Source organism: Oreochromis niloticus, linkage group LG17 (genome assembly GCF_001858045.2).
Source record: "Oreochromis niloticus isolate F11D_XX linkage group LG17, O_niloticus_UMD_NMBU, whole genome shotgun sequence".
Taxonomy (NCBI): Eukaryota; Metazoa; Chordata; class Actinopteri; order Cichliformes; family Cichlidae; genus Oreochromis; species Oreochromis niloticus.
Genome location: NC_031981.2, coordinates 30,575,648 through 30,581,561, shown reverse-complemented (window position 1 = coordinate 30,581,561; position 5,914 = coordinate 30,575,648). Strand labels below are relative to the sequence as shown.

Sequence of the window (5,914 nt, the reverse complement as noted above, 5' to 3'; positions counted from 1 at the left end):
GATAATTTCTGATTTCTAAACTGTCCTAACTACATGATTTCAACAGTATATGTTCCAACCAACATGTTATAACTCACCGTACCTCAAGATGTGACAGTAGGTCACTGGAATAAGAGTCTGCCCAAAGGTTTTTCTTCTGTTCATTCTGTGATTCCAACTTGTCAATAACAATAAAAGACAATAACAGCAAATAATGTAACAGCAAATGCAATTGTGTGCTAATTGTGTACTCCAGCTCCAAGATATGTTTATAATAGTATCAGTATAGTATTAACTACTCCCCAAGCATCTGAAGTTAGAGCAGGTTGTGGGAATGTCTCAATCCCAGCTGCATGCAAAGTCTGCATGTTGAGTAAATTTGGTCAAGATACTGATATATAGTGTTTTTCTACTCAGAACTCAGCATTCAAAACACTTTTGACTCATACAGGTGTTTTTTTTTCTGTGTTATAGTTAACTGGTTATGATGTCCTTGGAGTCTGTTACTCTTTTGATTCCAGGTGCGGGACAACTTGAGGTCCTTCTTCTACCTCTTGAATGAAGCCCAGCCATCCACTATGTTGCCAGGTACACTGTTAAAAAAAACATCTTAAAAAAACGGTAATATTCCGGCAGCTGGGGCGCCAAAATACTACTGTAAAATAACAGAAAATAACTTCCCCATAAAAATACGGTTATTTCCAGTAATGACAATAAAGTTTGTTGCGCTAATTTTACATGGGATTCTGCCTTTTTCAAGTGCTTTTAGACATTAAATTAGGAACATTTTAACGTGATTAAACAATGAAATTACCTATAAACAAGGTCAATGAATGTGGCAATATGAATAATAATACGTAAATGTACAGAAATATACAGTTAACAGTTGGTTTAAATAATAATGGATTGCATGCCCTGGGACAGACTGACAGAGGCGAGGCTGCCATATCACACCATCGGCCCCTCTGGCCATCACCAGTAGGTGAAGAGTCTTGACCAAGGACACAACGACCGAGAGTGTCGGAGCCGGGGCTCGAACCAGCAACCTTCTGATCATAAGGCGAACTGCCAACTCTTGAGCCACGATCACCCTAACTAGCAATGATAATAATACTTATGTGATGTAACACAAGCTTATAGGAATCATGTTATATACTTTTCCATAGCATTACATTTGAATTTAACAGTTCAATCTTTCAAATAACGGACACATATTTGTGAAATCATGATACATTTGTGAATGTATGTTAACAATCTAAATGTGCATATGTACAGACAGATACATTTAAAAAACAAGAAAATTATGTTTTATTACATTACAGTGATTTTACGTTAATTGACATTTGAAATGTGAAGTCAGTCTATTTATGTAAATTTAATGATATTCTAGAAGAACAGAACAAAACTGTAAAATGCACAGTAGAATACTTTTATATTAGGATTATTTTTTTTACAGTGCAGCCATACCCGCGACCTTGTTGTTGTTAGTTCACATTCATTGGCCGATGCTTAGCGTCATGTTATTATGTGTTCCAACATCCAATGGCATGTCACATTGTTTTCATGGCCACACCCTCATCCCAGGTGCAGAGGCCTATTTCTGTTCAGGAATGTTGTGAATACTTTGAGATTTATATTAATTGCAATTCCTACCTCTACATTTATTTTTTAAATTATATAATTAGCACAGTGTGGCCGTGCAATGTTTTATATGTTGTTTTAGTTTTTATTCCTATTAATTATATTTTCACTTGTTACCTCTGAATTATTGAATCAGACCTAGATGACATGACATTTTCAGCAAAATTATAATTCAAATACTCCTTAAATTATTGATTATTCTCATTAATTTTCGATCATTTTATATATTTTTCCATAGTATTACATTTGAATTTAACAGATCATTCTCTCAAATAACAGACAAATATTTGTGAAATTATGATACATTTCTGAATGTATTTTTACAATCTAAATATGCATATGTACAAAAAAATATATTTAAAAAACAAGTAAATTGTGTTTTACTATATTTACAGTGATGTTATGTATTTTACATTTGACGTGTAAAATCACAGTCTACTTGTGTAAATGTAATGATATTCTAGAAAACAGTACAAAACTGTAAAATATACAGTAAGATACTTTGACATTACTATTTTTTGGAACAGTGTACACTGGTTCCTCATCAGATGAAATCAATTCCCAGTACTTCCCCAGCAGAGGTGGCAAAACTACAGATGTGATGTACTTGAGTAGAAGTACAGATACTAGTTTTAAAATACTCCAGTAGAAGTTGATGTACTGATTCAGCTTCTTTACTCAAGTAAAAGTGAAAAGGTACAGGCTCTGAAATGTACCTAAAGTAAGAAAGTAAAAAGTAACTTTTTGGAGGATGTTTCTATTTTTGTGCAAAGCTAACTAAACCGTGTGTTACATTAATGTAATAATAAAATAATGTTAATAGATGGGAACACAAACTTTATGTTAGTCTGAATTTTAATTCTAATGAATGAACTCAGCTTGAATCTGTTGAATGGACATTGTATAGGGTGACTTTGCCTCTAAAGAGGAGAATGTAGCAGCGAAGAGGTTAAAGCACATTCAGCAGGTGGAGGAACCTAGAAATCAGTTGTAGTGGCTCATTGTGAGGAAAGGAATTTCTATGGAGAGCTCCAGTAGAGTTTCTTAATGTACAGGCTGTGATCAGCTGATCTGGGCTACTGCTCTGAGGTTTACTGCTCTTTGTGGATTTACACACCTCAATTTAACAGATGTTTTATGAGTGGTCCTGGCAGATTTCCAGTACAGTATTTATACTCTTTATATTAGACAGTATAAAGTTGGTATGAAGGTGGAATTCAGTGAATGAATCTCAGCATCATCAGGTTAACTTCAAATTCAATTCCGCTATACTGGATATAACCTAACTCTGAGCATGAAACACAGCCACTGTGCACCAGTCACACACTGTTCTTTACTTTAAATCCATCACAGTACAGCAAACTAACCTGTTTATATCTTCACTAACCTGCAGAGGATCTTCATGCAACTTTTAAATAACAGTTAGTCTACCTCTGTTTCCTTTACAGCACATTTCACAATATGAAAAAACATAACGTCACATGTACTGACCCAATATTTGATTTAAAAACATGAGCTTTACATTTCCAGTATATCAAATCCCACTGAGCATCCTTACCTTTACATCTAACCTCTGTTCTTCCTCTCCTGTCCTGTCCTTCTTATCTTTCTCCATCTCTGAGTGAGCTCTTTCTTTTCTCTCCTTGTGAAATACAGCAGCTGGACCTTTAGCCAGCAACACACTGTGCTGTCAGTGTGTTGCTGGCCAAATACACAAACTGCTTGTGTGCAGTTTGTGTATTTGGTGATGTTTGTTAAGCCGATAGAAACGTTGCTTTTGAAATTATCTGCCACAACATGTTATTGTCTTTATGCTCTCTTGTGTTCCATAGCACTAGCTAGATGCTGAAGTACCGTAACGGCAACTTACGGGCACCTGCAGTCATTTTGGTGTTGTGCCAAAAAAAAAAAAAAAAAATGAAAACACACCCACTTTTTGCCACAAAGGTTTTTTTTTCATCTTTCATGTCTTTTTATACCACATCTCCTGGTGATTAATACAAAAACAGGACCGCCTTCATGTGTTACTGTTCAGGCTCAGACTGGTTTGATGTTTGAAGGCTCACACTGATGTGAAATAAGAACTCCCCTCAAATGTGTTAAATCAACGTTAAAGTAATGAGGATGTTTTAAAATACAAAGAGATAATCAGATCAAATCAGCCTCCTGACATTTCTCGTAGTTGTTATTTTGCCTCAGTGCTGACCCTTGTGCTTCCTCGTTTCCATTTATCTTTGGCTAGCTCAAGAGCAACACCTACCAGTCCCTATTCTGCTCGTAATGCCCTGGCCATCGTGCTCTCCTCCTATGGAAACCCCAGCTTTACCCTCCCCTTCCGGACAATCTACCTCCAGGGAGCAAGTAAGCAAATCACTAGCATGCCATTGTTAAACTCCCTGTATCTCCCTTGAAGGATTGGACTAACTTCTCTCTCTTCCTTCCTTGTTGAATGATGTCCCTGAAACCAGCTAACTGCTCTCCTCCCCTCTGGCTATCCCTTCCACAGTTCTCCTGTTAAATTAATAAAATCCACCACTTTCTCTGTCGTGTCTGCTTCAGAGTCCTAACCCGTGCCTCAGCCTTGTGTTGTGACAACCTAAGCATATTGTTTAACGTTTGGATCTGATGGATGTGTTGGGGACAACTCAGGATTGATTATCATTCCCAAGGAAACTCCGACACACCTGGAGTAGGTAGGGAATCAATTCACCAATCTTCGGATTGGCAGCCGACCAGAGCTGCCTCCTCAGTCATAGCTGGCTGTATGAATCCTGCCTGACGGGGTGAATGTTGATCATAGTAAAAAGTGCCTTAATCGCTCAACAAGAGTGGAAAACCACTGTATAAGTATTCTGTTATTTGTGGTTCAAAAATGTATGCATCCTGTGATGTTTATTGATTTCTCAGTTAATGTATTTAATCGATTTAATCGGATGTGGAGAAGAATGGTTAACTTCACTTGGACTTCAGCTCCTAATATCACAAAAGGGACCCTGTACAGGCAAGAATGAGTCTATGTTCTTCTCAGAAACATGTAACAGCAGCTTTATATTCAATTGCTTCAGTGTTTTTTATCCTAAGAAGTATTAAATTGGTTCAATTTATTCAAAGCCTTACCTGGTTAATCATTCAATACATGACCCCAAAACACATCCCAGTATACCTGGTATCTTTTAGTAAACTTTTGCAGGTGCAAACGCTAGGCTGCACAAAATACGCTTGCAATGATGTGTCATTTAGAGAGATTTTGAGGATTTAAGAAAACACCGGCTGCACCGCACATCCATCTTTTCTTACTTCACCTCTTGCTCTCGCTCTCGCTCTCTCTCCCAGGCAGAGGTGGATTAGCACAGTTCTGCTCCGTTTACCTCTGCCTGTCAACGCTGTGTGTGTGTGTGTGTGTGTCCTGTGCATTCAGCCATGAGAAGCTACCGCTAAGACCCTGCATCATAGGTTCTGTGTAGGTGACAGCTAAACAGTCCCACCCAGAACACACACACACTTAAAAATGACGCTTTTAAACGGTTAAGCCAAGTAAATGCTGTGGGGGTATCAAGTGCTATCAGTGGCAGTGCACTCAGAATATGAAAACTTGATGCCACTTTTAAGTTTCTGTTTCCACTTTCAGAAGCTGAGGGGAAAAGATGAGATGGAGGGAGAGAAAAACTGGCAGGTGAGGAGGAGGGAGGGAGGGAGGGAGAGAGTTTGTTGTCTTGTTGTGTGGTCCCGTGTGTCTGTGAGGGAGCTGCACCTCCACGCCTCAGTGCCATCCTCCTTCCTCCTCCCCGGCTCCCAGAGCCTGCTCTGGCCTGTTAGCAGGAAGTGTCCTCCCAGCTGACACATGCACACACACACACACACACACACAACTTTAAAATGTTGGCAAAATGCCCCCCACCCCGACAATACCCCCCAAAAATGCAAACATTTCACTCAGCGTGTGAATTAAAAGGAATCCCAGTGTGTCTGAATTCAATCTTGGAAGAGGGCCTAAATGAGCAACGCATGACATTTAAGCTACTGTGAGGACTTAACAAATTGAGTAATGTGAGTTTCGGCAGGTGGTGCTCTTTTGTCTCACGAGCCCGATCCTGCCAGCCTTCATTTTCCAAATTAGTGGCGAAGCAAGGATATGTAGGTGTTTGTTTGAGCCATATGTCGAACACAGAAAACATCATATGGGAAGTCTGTTGACTACAAGATGAAATCAGCTTCTGTACAGATGTGAGGGCGAAGATCGTCTTTAGCAGCAACAAAAGCTCCTCAGAGGTCACAAAGTAAGAACGAAGAGAAG

The 5,914-nt window shown here is 38.8% G+C and overlaps 1 long non-coding RNA gene across 1 annotated transcript; it reads left to right on the top strand.

Annotated features, from left to right (window-relative positions):
• Window positions 1-501: 501 nt before the first annotated feature.
• Window positions 502-4,196, top strand: LOC112842631 (uncharacterized). Its single transcript, XR_003214496.1, has 3 exons — window positions 502-567; window positions 3,863-3,981; window positions 4,089-4,196. It is a non-coding gene; the product is annotated as an uncharacterized LOC112842631 (long non-coding RNA).
• Window positions 4,197-5,914: the final 1,718 nt, after the last annotated feature.